Source organism: Perca fluviatilis, chromosome 16 (genome assembly GCF_010015445.1).
Source record: "Perca fluviatilis chromosome 16, GENO_Pfluv_1.0, whole genome shotgun sequence".
Classification (NCBI taxonomy): Eukaryota; Metazoa; Chordata; class Actinopteri; order Perciformes; family Percidae; genus Perca; species Perca fluviatilis.
Window position 1 is genome coordinate 27,250,527 of NC_053127.1, and position 14,574 is coordinate 27,265,100.

The window sequence follows — 14,574 nt, forward strand, 5'->3', positions numbered from 1 at the left end:
AAGAGAGACGTCTTGTGTCCTCATGGGGACATTTCCCAACATGTGACTCATTTTAATTGGCTGTCTAGCCTCGACGCACAATGGAGTGGTTTTGTCCTGGTGGCCTTTAATGACACTGGTTGGATTAATAGTCTATAAGAGAGTTTATTTAAGCAGGGGTTTCCCCTGTCTCGTTGTGAGAAATATTCCTATAAAAGTCCTTTTCAGTCTTGTTAACTAGATCCTGCCTACACAGTGCAATACGTGGTTTCTTGGTATTAAGGCAAAAATGCTGCTCTCCACTCTGCATTGTTGTTTATGCATAAGCATAGAGTTATATTTCCATTTTTCCAGAACTTCTTTGGAAAATCTATTTGGTCTGGTCATTTTCCCTGCAATTGAGCCCAAACGCTTCCTCTTCTGCAGTCGACAGAGCTTCGCTTTATGAATTTGGGTCGGCTCTGAGGGTTTTAGTAGCTCTTATCATCAGTTAATGTCCGCATGTGTCAGAGAGGTGAGCTTGTAGCAGGTTATTTTTGAACCTGCTTCTGATTCTTTAACAGAAGATATAAATCAGTTGAAACTTTTCAAGATTTGTTAGTGGTTGCTGCATTTAGAATAACATTTGTAGACACAGGTTGAAGCGGTATCAGTGACAAGTTGCATTGGGAATACAAATCTCCTAACATGGAGAGAAAGTGGAGCAAACATTAAAACGTTCGCGTAACGTTGCATTTTAAAAGAAAGGATGCATCTCAGAAACATCTTATACATCTCAGACCTAAGTTCCTGCTTGGCATCTTTCAAACAGTCTTTGAAACACATTTGTTGTAGCATTTCCTGTTTAGCACCACCACTTTCCATGCTTTTCTCATTCAGTTTGATGATTTGTGTCCTTGAGTGTTGCCTTGATTCCGTCTGACGAGCAAATGAGAGTGAGTGTGCACCACACAGGCATACTTTTCTTGTTCAACTGCATCAGATCCACATGCATCTTAATGTGGCATCAGATTTATTCTTACAAGGACCTTGAATGTTTCTAAAATAATGAATGTAGACACCTACTGTACATAGATGATGAAGCTCTGTGGATGGTTACCTGCCAATCTTTGCTTCCGAGTGTAGTAGAAAATAATTAAACCTGGTCTGGCCTGTGTGAATGGGTTAATTGGGTCAGGAGGCGACCCATAAACTGTCGACCCGACTGATAAAAGATTGGCCGACCTATGAGAGGATTAAAAAAGTAATTGCATGGATGTATGTGTAAAGTAATTGTTATGCAGAAAAAGGACCTTTTCACAATTATACAGTTAGTCAGTTGGTTAGTTTGCCCTGTTTTTAAAAAGTTCATTCAGTCACAGTATATATTTAAAAATGTGGTTTTACCCCTAATTTTTATTTTACTATTTCATTCCCTTTCCTTTGTTAAAGGGGTCTATGTCATCTTTCCACATAAGGTACAGTGGTTCATCAATGGTTCAGCGTTGTATCTTAATGACAGTAAAGCCCACCCTCTCTGGTACGGCTGCCAGTCAGAGAGACAAACGCTGCTGCTGGGAACATCTACTTCCAGCCAACAACAGCCAAAAAAACCAAATAAATACACCACATGTGATCTGGCTCCCTGTGAGAAGAGGAAAATAGAAACGGGGGATAGAAATGGAGAGAGAGAATGGCATGTTCTGTCCCAGACTCTATTTTGATAGTCAGATCATCGTTTCAGTTATTTTTAAAGCGAAAACACCAAATATTTGCTAGTTTCAGCTTCTTAGATGTGAAGTTTTGATGCTTTTCTTTGTCATATAATATGATGGTAACTGAATATCTCTGTGTTTTGGATTGTTGGTTGGACATCTGAAGACATTTCCTTTGGTTAATGTGGGAAATTATAAATTGCATTTTCACAATTTTCTTGACATTTTACAGACAAAACAATAACCAATACTTTGAGAAAATAATCAACAGATTCATCGATAATGAAAACAATAATTAGTTATAGCCCTACATGTGCTTCAGGTGAAACCGATACAGTATCAGTGATATTAAAGGCACTGATAGTCTAGGGTAGTGGTGGAAAGGCACCATCAATCAATATACAGTCAGCCTATTATTGATCTACTCCATAAATGAATGCCGATCTCATCGTTGCCCTCCTATACTGTGTTGAGGCTCTGAATGCATAAATCCATGAACCAAAACATTTTTAGTTTTCTTCAGTATCAACGTAACTGCTAATGGTATTTGCTAATAGCTAATCGGACAATTTGCCATAGGCTAAAGAAGAGGGGCTCAAGTTGTAGCCCACAGCGAACAAACTGGCTCCATAGCAACATTGCTCTTCCTATTTACATCCCTCAAAGCTCCCAAATTACTGAAACTATGGTTACTAAACTTAGAGCATAAGAGTAAGACAAAGACTTTCAGACTGTCTTATTGCAATCAGCACATTGCTGTATCCACTTACGAGATCATGGCCAAATGGTGCTGTATTCAAGGGCGTTTAATCCCTGGACCATCACTTTTTTTTGTTGAGAAAAACTTGAGAAAAAAAAGTTGAATTCTCATTTCCGTCTGGTTGTATTTTTGGTTTATTGTCACTTAAAGATGTAAAGAGTCGTCCATCTGACTGCACAGTTTTTACGTATGTCTGGGAGTAGACATGGTGGGACTGATGTTTCATCACATTACGCATACACATATCTCATGTCATATGGATATGGCAGCCAGTGAGTATTGTAATTTTTTTTACAAAGAATTAGCCAGAGGGACATGAGTCTGCTCTACAGTCCAGAGTGCATACCTAAAGAGACTTTCACTTGGAGTCGGGCTGTTTGCTTTTCCTGGTGAAGCTGAGTTTAGAGGGAGCCTTCAGTGTTTTGCTTTCCTCTCTGGAGACCCTCTGATTTATTTAACAAACTTGAGGAATACTGACTGACCGTAAATGGGCATACTGGGCTGGAAGTTTTCAGTTTTTTACCCACTGTTGTTCCTTCACTTTGTTACCGATGAGAAAGTTGATCGCCTCTGTCATCTGACGATGTTATGATTGGGGCCAGAGCTTTTATTTTGATAGTGACAAAGAAACCTGTAGGATTTTGGATGCCGCGTTTTTGCTAAATGGTATGCCTTAATGCACACACACAAACACAGGGTGGGCAAAGCATTAGAGAAAGCCGACCGTAGCACACTCATGTTAGCTTGATTGAGTTGCTTGTCCAGAGGCGAAGATACCACCGTTTATTTCCAGCCCTTCAACCAACAGATGTCCCCCGAGCAGATAACCTCTGATCTCTGAGGTCACGTTGCTAATCCTCCATTAAATGGCAACAATGTCGTGGCGTCTCTCCCTGTCTCTCAAATTGGCAACACAAATGGATTCTTAAAGGTCTCCGAGCAGGCGATTTGGAGAATTGATTAGTATCAGCTCCCAGTTGCCAGTTAAAGAGAGGTGCTGCCTCCAGTGCGTTATTTCTGTGGCATGTTGTCACTGATATTTTTCCTCTGTGAGCATTGATTGTCCTCTCACTAAACACACTTATTGTACACATGGTGTGACCTCCGTTAGAATCGGACACTTTGATTATTTTTGCTATTAAATGTTGGTACTAGATTTTAAAAGCTCCAATGAGGAGACTGATGTTTTTTTAATTAGAAACTCTTTTTGTTGATTTCTGATAATATTGCATTGCCAGTGTGATGCTTCATACATCTCTAGTTGCTTTAAAGGGACACCAAACTGAACTGAATCTCTGCCTCATGCGCTGTGCGAGTTCTCCCAAGTGACCCTCATGTGTTGGCTGTAGCTTGTGATACTCGTTTTTTTAGAGGACCAGTTACGCAATTGTTAAGGTTAACAGCCCCAGTGCTTTGTGTAGCAGGAATGCATCATATCACCCAGTGTCAGCAACGCTTTCATCTGGTAATCCGGCCCTCATGTACCCCATCCCCTGGGCTCACCTCTTAGGGCTTTTATTTCTTGTCTTATCAGCGGAACAGTGTGTTGTCTTTCATACACCCCCCAGCACCTTCAGTCCTTTAGTCTGTCGCACTGTTAAGGAAGTGAGAGAGAGAAAATGGGATTCCACCGTAAGTAAGGTGTTCCTCAAGGCTCTTGATTTACGTCGTTGAGGTCATTTTCTGAGAGCAGAGGTTATCAAAGTAAGAGGGGGAAAGGGACAGGGGCATGCCTGGGTTTTAAAAACATCCAGAAGTTAGTTATTGTAGTTTGGCCAGCTTATCGACATGATCAGCAGTTGGGGCAGCAGCAGTGGCTGTGACTCACAGCTCATGGAGGCACTTATGATACTTTAAAACCCTCTTAGCTTGGTTGCCTGAACCTCAAACAACACCATATTTACCCCTCCCCCTACCATCCTTAATCACCCTCCACTGCAAGACACCCCCTCCCAGCGCAGCAGTGTTACAGAGCCTCGATAAGCAGTAACCTGATCATTTTGAACGGCTTCCCGGAGATAATGGGAGCCAGAGAAGTTGGGCATTAGGAGCGAAAAGAGGAAGGGGCGATGTTCCTGGCAGCTCTTGGCTCCCTCATCGAAGCCAAGGAGCTGGACAGGGGTGCACGCATTAACAGGGAGTTACTGTAAAAGTACGGGTGCAGAGGGGTTGTAAAGTTTGAGGGCGAGCATCTGTCTGCACTCTCATTCCCACTTAAGAGTCAAAGCGCTTTCCTCTACATGAAGCATTAGATGCAAAGTTTGACATTTACATGCTATGTGAAGGGTTTATTGGTGAAAGTGCCGTTGTTTGGGCTAATAGCAGGCTAGCCATCTAGAGAATTAGTGGTGAAGCTTGTGGACCAGTGGCACTTAGCCAGCGCAGAAAGTGCAGGCCTCAAACCCTGATCTAATCTCTCAGCACTCGATCAAGAGATTTGTTCTATGTATTTTCAGTTGAAAATGTCTTGCCTCTAGGGCATGCAGGGTGGTGGTATTTCATGTAGCATTTGTTTGTTTTAACATGGAGCAAAGGAACAGTGTGATGATGAAGTGTTCCAATGATGGATGTGATCTGTCATGTTTCCACCCTACACACCCCCTACGGCCACACACACATAGCTGTCAACAATATTAACAGATGGGACTCTGCTGTGTGTGTTCAGATCCCCTGGGGACAAACCAGACTCACATACATACACACACACACACACACACACACACACACACGGGTGATGGGCTAATACATTATAAATTATATCAATAACTTCAGTCTGCTACACATTACCTGGTGTTTATTAGCTTGTGTCTCCTTTGTCTGGCTAAGCGTGTGTGTGTGTGTGTGAGTGGGGGTTGTAGATGGATGGAGTGTGCCTTTGTGCAGCAACAAAGAAAGTCCTCATTGCTTTTTTCCTCATAAATGCGCTTATTTTATTCTTTATATTCCCTTTAGTTTTTTTTCACTATATTTTTTAATGAGGCTCATCCCTCATAGTCTTTCCATGTTTGAGCATATGCTGCTTTTTTATTGATGAGTCCCAATTAAGCTGACTTCCTCATCAGATGATCCTTGATCAGTGGAGCTGATAGCAGTGTTTTGATGGATTTTTATCTTCCCACAAAGAAGCTCCTCCGTCACAACCCTCACTTAGACAGCCTTTGTTCCCACTTAAAACAATCTCTCCCTGCCACTTGGGATATGCATGCCCTAAATAACTACATGCACTCCTGTAAGCATTCTTAGATCATGCAAACATGCCGATACCCACTGTTTTTTTTCTCTCTGTGAGTAGAATAGGAAAAGCCCCTGACCAGCCAAATCTAGTTTGTGTTAGTGTGAAAACAAAACAGTACACATTTGATCAACATTTGTCATCCAGCTTGATGCTGTTGTTGGGTTTGTCTCAGAATCGGATTTCGTAGGCTGGGATGAAAAGGCAATAATGAGGAATTGTAATGTGTTGTTATAATGCCATCTTCTTATAGAAAATGACGAGGACAGCAGCAAAACCAAATGTTGGTATGTTGGACTGTCCTGACCTTACAGTCTGATGAGGCCGTCATGTGGAATGATGTTAATCATGTAGAGCAAGTAGCCTAAATACATTTGTATCGTGAGTAAGTCGGTTGCACTTTGACCTGAAGTTCTGCTTTCAGTCTGTAGTCAGCTCCATCATTACTTAAATCCCTGAGTAATGACTGAGATCTATTCCAGTCTAATTCAGTATAAACAACGTTTGTCAATGTCTTACGTGATCTTTAAAATGTAAATGAAAAATTCAAAGTCTGAGATTAACTCTAGCCCAGACTTGTGGTGTATGTTGTTAATATCTACCAGAGTGAAATGGCATTGACTGACTGACCATCACAAATATATGCGCTATACGTACAAAGAGTACAGATGAGGCGGATGGTAATAACATTTGTTTGGCAAGTAAATCATAAACCAAAGTATTGGACACCAAAGTCATTAAAATGTATCTTGAGCAAGCCATGAAGTCTGAAACAAATTCCATAGCAGTTCATCAAATAGTTGTTGAGATATTTCACTCTGGACCAAAGTGGTGGACCAGCCCGACCCACATTGCCATCTATAGAGCCGTACTGTTGGCGTGGCCGAAAAACATTATAGATTTTAGCTTTGAAAGTGATTAGCCAAATCTTACTAAATTCTGAATGTAACCAGTTATGAGTAAAGGGATGCCAGAACTGGTGAAAATGTCAGCTGCTCTACAAGTCGAGGCGTTGGACAGACTTTTGATTCAGCCAAGGATAAAGATGTGATCTGTGAACCGTGTAGGAAGAGCAAAGCAGGAAAGCTTTGCTGTAGCTGTTGGATGACTAAGGACCCAGTGAAAGAATAAAGCCTCAAGACTAAAAAGCCTACATTTAAAGGCCACAGGATCTCTGTGTGACCTTCTTCATATGTCTCTGCCCCCTTTTCTCTCTTTCTTTTTTCCCCAGCACAAAATACAAACCCATTGCTCCCCAATGGACCTCAGAGACGTCGAGGGCAACAGGCTTTGTAATTGTTCCTCATTATGACATTACATAATGTTTCAGGGAACTGTAAGGGATTAACAACAGATGTATGATTTCCTACCATCAACATGCATATGCAGCACACGTGGAGAGACACCGAAGAAAAAGAGGCGGAGGAGGAGGAGAATAGGAATGAGAGCCCCAGATGGTGGCCAATTATGTGATGCTGAGAGTTAAAGTGAGAACAAAGGAGCTCATCACCGCCTGAGAAATGAAAAGCTCTCCAGAGAGAAACCGTGAATCTCTCCACGCATTAACTACCGCCTTTTTGTCTTGTGGAAGAGTCAGGGTTCAGAAATAATTGGAAACAGTCTGAAGGAGAGAGGGGGTCAGCTGATACAAAGAGTGTCATATTTGAACACAGAGGCTGTCGATGCTGTCTGCGCTTCAATAAAAGCGTGAGAGGTGATGAGAGCCTCTCAGTCCGGCCATAAGAGCTTGAGTTTCCGTTTTCACCGATCAGGATCAGTTAACTCGGGTGTTACTAAAACTTTCCCAGTGCCTCTCTTATTGTTTCAGCCGCTTAGTAGCTTTGGAGCCTGAGACTTGAAGAGAATAATGCAGAGGCTCTGCAGTTGGAGACAAGTGCACAGAGAGAAGCAAGAAGTGGCCATTAATAATGACAAGTAGATTTTCTGTTAACACCCCAACCCCTTGCTGTCTTTGTAACCCTGCTGTGTTTAAAGTTCTTAATCAGTTTTCATAGCAAGGGACAACTGCTAGCAGACCAGCAAATGGTAACAAAATTAAAAAAATCACTCTTATTTGATTAAACCCTGCGTTTTAATTCAGGTTTTTTCCCTTGGTGCAGGGCAGTTCTCTTTTCTTCTAATTCACAAATAAACTTCACATTCACACATTCCCTGGCTGCTCTCAAGCTGTGGATTTATAGACAACTGATGACATTGGGGAAAGAGATTCACCTCATCCCTCTCATCACGGTCCCAGTCTGACTCTCTGAGGGGCAAAGCTCATTTCATGCTTGGCTCTGTCTGCCAGCGCACTGAGAGGCTCAACCCATGGATCGTCTAGGGTTTGTGAAATCCCTGGGTGGTCAACGGATGAGTGTCCTGTGTATTCCTGTCTGCCTGGAGATGCGTCCTTTGTTTCTGCTCTTTCCTCTTGATCTATTACCAGGTTTACCTTGTTTTAGGCTGGTAATTAAATCTTTATGATATGAAATTCATAGAAAACATCATCTAAAGTAGTATCGGATCATGTAAATTGCATTGAAAACCTGAGCTAAACCTGGGTTAAAAAGCATAAGATAATAAATTCCTCACATTAAATTACGTTCAAGCGCTCTAATGGCTGTAGTGATTTGAACTCTTGTCCATCAGGAGCAAAGACGGAAGTCAATCGATGTTGTTATTATTAAAAAGCTACGTGATCTGCTGAAGGGAGGTGGTCAGGGCGGTTGGTTGGGTTGACAAAATGTCTGACTTTAAACATTCCTTTCCCGTTTCCAACCGATGTTAAGCTACGCTAACCAGCTGCTGGCTGGACTGCTATGAGACTGGAAACAATTTTTATTTTTTTTATTTAAATTATTTTTTATCTCTGCAAGAAAGCGAATAAGCATATGTCCCATAAGTGTCAAACTATTCCTACCACCCCTCTCCTCCACACTGTCTTCCTTCGTACTTGGTTGACTGGTTGGACAGCTCTACAAAGACACCTTTCAGTATTCCTCTGCCTTCTTTTCTTTCTTCTTAATCAGATTTCACATCACTGCCAGAACCAAGTCTGTGACCACCAGATGCAAATGCCTTTTTTTTTTTTCCCCAATAGCCCAGTGAGACCAGAATTCTTTCTGCCTCTCTGCATCCCTTGTCTTCTTGTTGTTGTTGGCAGCCTTCTGGCCCATATTAAAGTAAATGGGCTTCAGCAACACACTGTGTCTCAGCATGGAGAGCCAGTTCTGGCTTTAATGTGGCCAGATGAGGGACCAGAGCTGTTCCTACAGCAGTAAGATGTGATGGATATCTGTAGCTGACGTTTGCTCTGGGATGCTGGGTTGTGATCGGGTTTGACAGTTCTAAAGCTGTAGCGTTTACTTAAATGCCACTTTGTTAAAATGTTCTCCTCGGCTGTTTTATTTAGACGTGATGGTTGTGCAGGAACTTCGATGCTTTCCACATGGCTATAGCTGGGGTCTGAAATTGAGCAAGTATTTGCTTACCGTGGGTCTGCATCTCATTATGCAGGATTGTTGATCTGCAGTGGGGCCTGTTTGAGGTTTGGTTTCTTCCCCAAATTGGAGATATGGTGGGGAGGACAGTGGGGCAGCGGTCGGCAACAGGAATAAATGGAAGTGCAATTATGTTGTCTTTCTTTTTTGGGGGGGGGGCTGAATTGCGGCTTTAATCCAAAGTGCGTTGTACTATCGTAAGTAAACGGAGTTTTAGCACGGTTGATCTTTGTAGAGAATGGAAAGTCAGGGTGAGCTATCGAGCCGTGTCTGTAAAGCTTGTAGGAATTCAGTATTGTGATGTGTGTTGCAGGGTGATCTCCCTGTTCACCACACTCCCCTACAGCCAGCCTACTGTGTAGCGTTTCACTCTAAACTTTTTCCCCAGAAGCGTCCATAAGAATCTGGCAGTATAGTGTGTCAGAAGGATTACTGACAATCCTGGTTTTCCGTTGTACAACTTCAGGATGATCTTTGTAAAACATCCACGATCCAGTGATAACATTTTGTATCCGCGGAAGTGGTTTAGAAATTAGATCTAATGATGTTTAGACAGAGGTAAGTGGTTGTTCCCAACAAGATGGGAGAAACAGCAGACAAACAACAAATGGTTTGACCATCATGATCATAAGAGGTTTTGATATTGTCTGTCTGTATTTTCCAGGCACGCTTCAATTTTTTTGCTCATTGACATCCCTGTTGAAAATTCCAATAATTTTTTTAAGATGAGCTCCACCCCTGCTGTCTGCCAAGAGCTATGGGTGTATGTGTGTCTGTGTACTCATTCCTAGGGTGCTCCTAGTCCTTGAGCCCCACAGTCTTAGTTGAAGTACCTATACATCTATATGTGTGTGTATGCCTCAGTAAGCTGTCAGCTCTGTCTTTACACACATTGCCTGGCTCCTAAAGCCCCAGTAACTCTCATACTCGTGGAGGTATACAGTTCTTCTGCTGATTGCAAATTAGTGAAGGAAGAGTGCCTTTCTAATGAGACATTTTGATGAAGATGAGAATTAGTAAGCTAGTCAATTCCACAAACCTTTAGTTTGTGTTTAGCTTGTGTTTCCTCTACACCACATGCAGATGAAACAGTAGCCGACTCTTAATCAGTAGCTTGAGGTACTGCAGCTGTTATTTTTGGGTTTCTGCGTGCAGTTTTTGCATGTTGTTTGTTGAGTGTTGCAGAGGCATCTGCTCGGCTCCTGTGGTGATCTAACAGTATTCATGGGTGAGTCAAGAGAGAAAGCCCCCAGCCACAAACACACAGTGAATTTGCCCGCTAGACAGAGAGAAAAATGAGTGGACATGAAAACTGCTGGCAGAGGGAAATACACTTATTAATAGTACGCTTCCCAGGCTTGTAGGAAGATTTGAAGTGAATGTTATGTCCCTAAAATAGTGCTTTTAGCCTGTAGCCGTATATGAACTGTGGCCTTTTAACCCCAATGTAAGCACAAGTTGATGTACAGTGGCTATGCTGTGGTTTATGATGTCCAGATTTATATCCGAACATAGGGGTGCAGTGGGTCAGACGCAAATAAACCGCAACATCCAGTATGTGCACGACAGCTGAGAGCAGAGGTTTATAAGGTTTTAGTCTGATAGCTCAATGGTTTTCCTTGCTAAAAAGTAATTCATTTTGAATGATTGCTGGTTAAATACTTGACTTGTACTTACTTAATAAGTACTATAGTATACATATAAAAACTGTATGGATTTTGTACTACTATATGGGTTTTTGGCTGTTTTACTGTCTTCTCTTATAAAATGGCTTGTGTCAGTAGTTTCAGGTCATGGCGCAAACCTGCGTGCTTGCGTGTTTGTTTTCCCTCTATTCAACATTTTAGCTAGTCCTGATGACCTTTCCATATTCCTTCCACTCCACTTAACAGAGTGGTACAAGACCTCTCCATGTTTAATGCAAATGCATTCAGGGAGTGTAATACTGAGATGAGTTTTGACCATTGATTGTTGTTTTTTTTAGCTTCAAGTACAGAATCTATGCTCTGCAAACCCCCAGCTTTTTTCATAACTTTGGTTGTTGCAAAGGCTATGGCTTCCCATTAAATTATGCTGTTCATATGGCAGGACTGTGAGCAGTGCCAGGCGTTTGATCCTGCTTTATGACTTCCTGTCCCAGGGCGAGGGAGGGAGCCTGCCCGTTTCCTGTTCGGACTGTGCAGACCGCATGAACTCTGGGCTGGTGTACCAATCGCACAGGCTCTTATCTAATTTATTTCGGTCCAAAACTGAAGCTGTATTAGATCAGGTTTTGTGGGAGTGTTTTCACAGTCTTAATTGATATTTCACTTCCTTCCCAGTTTGCTTTACAAACGTGCCACTGACAGCTGGCCACCCTGACAGGAGTTTACCATTCACTAATGAAACATAACATTCCTCTTGGCAGATATACATACGCTGTAATGAGGTGAAAGGATGTAAACATATAACGATAATGGTTATATGGTGGATTCTACGTATTGTTTAACCCTTTCACAGCCGTAAAAACAAAGAACCTTCTATAAGCTTCTTGAATCCTGACCTGGGACCTCGGTATTGGCCCCTTTTTCCCCCACAGTTGAGGCTAACGATGATGTCATTGTTTTCATGTGAAGGAAATGTTTCTAAAGTCCCTCCTGACTCCCTACGGGGATGTTTTAAACTTGTCAGCTGTGTAAAAGATGAAGTCATTGCCAGTGTGCTTATCATAGTGTTGATGGTCTCACCCAGTCCAGCTCTGGTGCTGCGGATCATGTCAGGGATCAAAGCATATCAACTTGATCGTCTGCCTTTCTCACACATTAAGGAATGTTAATCCTAGCTCAGCACTTGACTTTTTAAACAAAATCAAGTGACACGTACTGATCAAAATGTTTTTTCTAATGTCAGCAATGTATGCGCTCTCTCATAAGTTTGCTTATGGTATTCAACACTTGAATAAGGCACACTTTGAAATGAGCCACTCCAAAATAATCCACTATGACTAAAATGCACAATATGTAAATATCTGCCTCAATCAAAACAATAACAAAAGACGGAGTTTGGTGACGTTGTGAAGTAGCGTGGGAATTAGGGAGGGTTATCTTCACCGTCATTGCAGTTAGTTTGTCCCGGTTAGGATTCAAATTAGTGTTTATCGTTCAGGAGGGTTTTACGGGTAGGTGAGTCATCCTCCTCTCCAAAACAAATGGACCAGGTCTTTTAAACTGGTAAAAACACTAAATAAAGCAGTTTAACGTTAAAAATCTGTGTTTCTCTGACGCTGTTTAGGACATCCGTGAGGGGCTGCAAGCCGAGCTGACGATAATGTGGCTTAAAACTGGATTTAAAGTCATTTATGACAGCTTCTTGCAGACAACCACAATGCTGACGCCTGTGCAAACTAAGGGGATATGACGCTGTTGACAGACGACCAAATGGAAGCGGACAGTTACGTTGGGTTTGACCATTGTTGGAAACATTTGGTACAATGTAAGAACACAACTCAACAAAAATTATATAACCTAGGGAGTAGATTTTTTGACTTGTTAATGCGTTGAAGTTACTTACAGTATTATACCTTTAACCAGTGAAATGTACCAGTTTAACCTTGCAGAAAAACAGTGTATTCTTTTTGAGTGTTTCTCAGATGACGACTGCTCAATGTGCATTGCTTCGCTTGAAGCAGCCTGTTGCATAACCAGCGTGTCGTGCTGAATCCATCCGAGCAATGTTTTTGTTTTTTTTTACGTCTCTGGCAGAATCATGAAATGTGTTGTACCTGTTCCCTCTGCTGGTCCTGCTTTCAAAGAGCTGAGTGGGTGGATATGAGGGAGGGCACCTCAGAAGTCTATCTCACAGAGTCACAAATTGTCTGAATTATGCAATGTGTGTTGTATAATAGCCGTGTGTGTGTGTGTGTGTGTGTGTGTGTGTGTGTGTGTGTGTGTGTGTGTGTGTGTGTGTGTGTGTGTGTGTGTGTGTGTGTGTGTGTGTGTGTGTGTGTGTGTGTGTGTGTGTGTGTGTTCCAGAAGCTGCAGAGGAGTTGTTTGGGTTGATTGCATCTCTGCCTGCTTGTATCTTCTCCGCAGTGACAGCGTTTCACTCAGCCAGCGTGAAGGAAGCAGGTCAGCGCTGGTTAGATAGAAGCCAGCGTGATCCAGCCTCACTGATCCTGCCATTGGCTGCTTGCTATCGATCATTAGTGGAAAAAACACTCTTGTTTTGTTTCTAAGCCGTCTTCTTTACCTGTGAATTGGAAGAAGAAAGATAGGGGATTGAAGTAGAAAAAAGAAAAGAAGGGACTTAGTGACAGAGAGCGATACATCCGAGAGAAAACATTTAGCCACAGATAGTCCTTACAAGCCTGGGGTGGTTTGCTGGGCTGGCTGCTAACACTGTTAAACAGAGATGGGTCATCATAACAACCCAATCAGCATTGTACTTGTCAGGAGCTGAAGCAGGTAGTGTCTCCATTGATTAACTAATTGATTTTTCACTTTCAAGTTGATGGCTTCTTCGCCTGCTAATAAGGTTTTGACCCCACACTAATTTTATTTACATTTTTACTAAAGAAAAGGGGGCTGCGAGGGATCTTGATAATGCTGTGAATCAGTTAACTGAATAGTTGATGCAGTTTTGATGGCAAAGAAAATGCCAGAGCTTACAAAACAGATTTGTTTTGGATGATTGGGATTTCATGTCCCTCATTAAGGCGTGTTCTCAGTTGTTTGCCCACTGTTGAGGGAATACACCATCTCGGTCACATTTATATGCTGATAATAATTTTAAGAAATTGTAGGCCATGCAGTGTGTTATTTTGTTTTCATAACTGCTCAAAGGAATAATGCAACATTTTAAGAATTTTCCTGCAGAGAGTTTGATCGACCCCATTTTCATGTTTGTACACTGAATATAAAGCTACAGCCAGTTAGCTTAGCTTAGCATAAGGACTGGAGGCAGGGTAAAACATCTAGCCTGGCTCGGGCCTAAGGTAACACAGTCTGCCTACTAGCCACCTCTAAAATGGTTCTACAGTGAGGTTATGTGCTGGACTTTTTGACAACTCCAGTTAATGTTTGGGGTTTTTTGTTTGCTCATTTCTTTCATTTTTCATTTCACGTTTATTTGAATAGGGATAGATGCTACGACATAGACATTTGTGCAACAAATCTCGATTGTACAGCATCACAACATTTATAGCTATTGTTAGTTTCCAATGAGCCAGGACAAAGTGAAAGTCTGCTGCTTGTTTAGCATCAAATCAAACATTGTTTTTAAGATCACAGTGAAGAGGAGGCACCTCTTCACCATGATCTTAGAAACAATGTCAACATCATAAACACACTTCTAAGAACTGGAAAGCATTGAGTTGGTTTAATCTCGGAAGACTGTGTCCGTTTAAATTGAGTGTCCTTGTGTAAAACACTG

At 41.9% G+C, this 14,574-nt stretch overlaps 1 protein-coding gene across 4 annotated transcripts in view; it reads left to right on the forward strand.

Moving 5' to 3' along the window:
• The window catches only part of abr (ABR activator of RhoGEF and GTPase), a 152,417-nt gene that overhangs the window by 114,510 nt on the left and 23,333 nt on the right, over positions 1–14,574 (forward strand). The window lies entirely within an intron of this gene.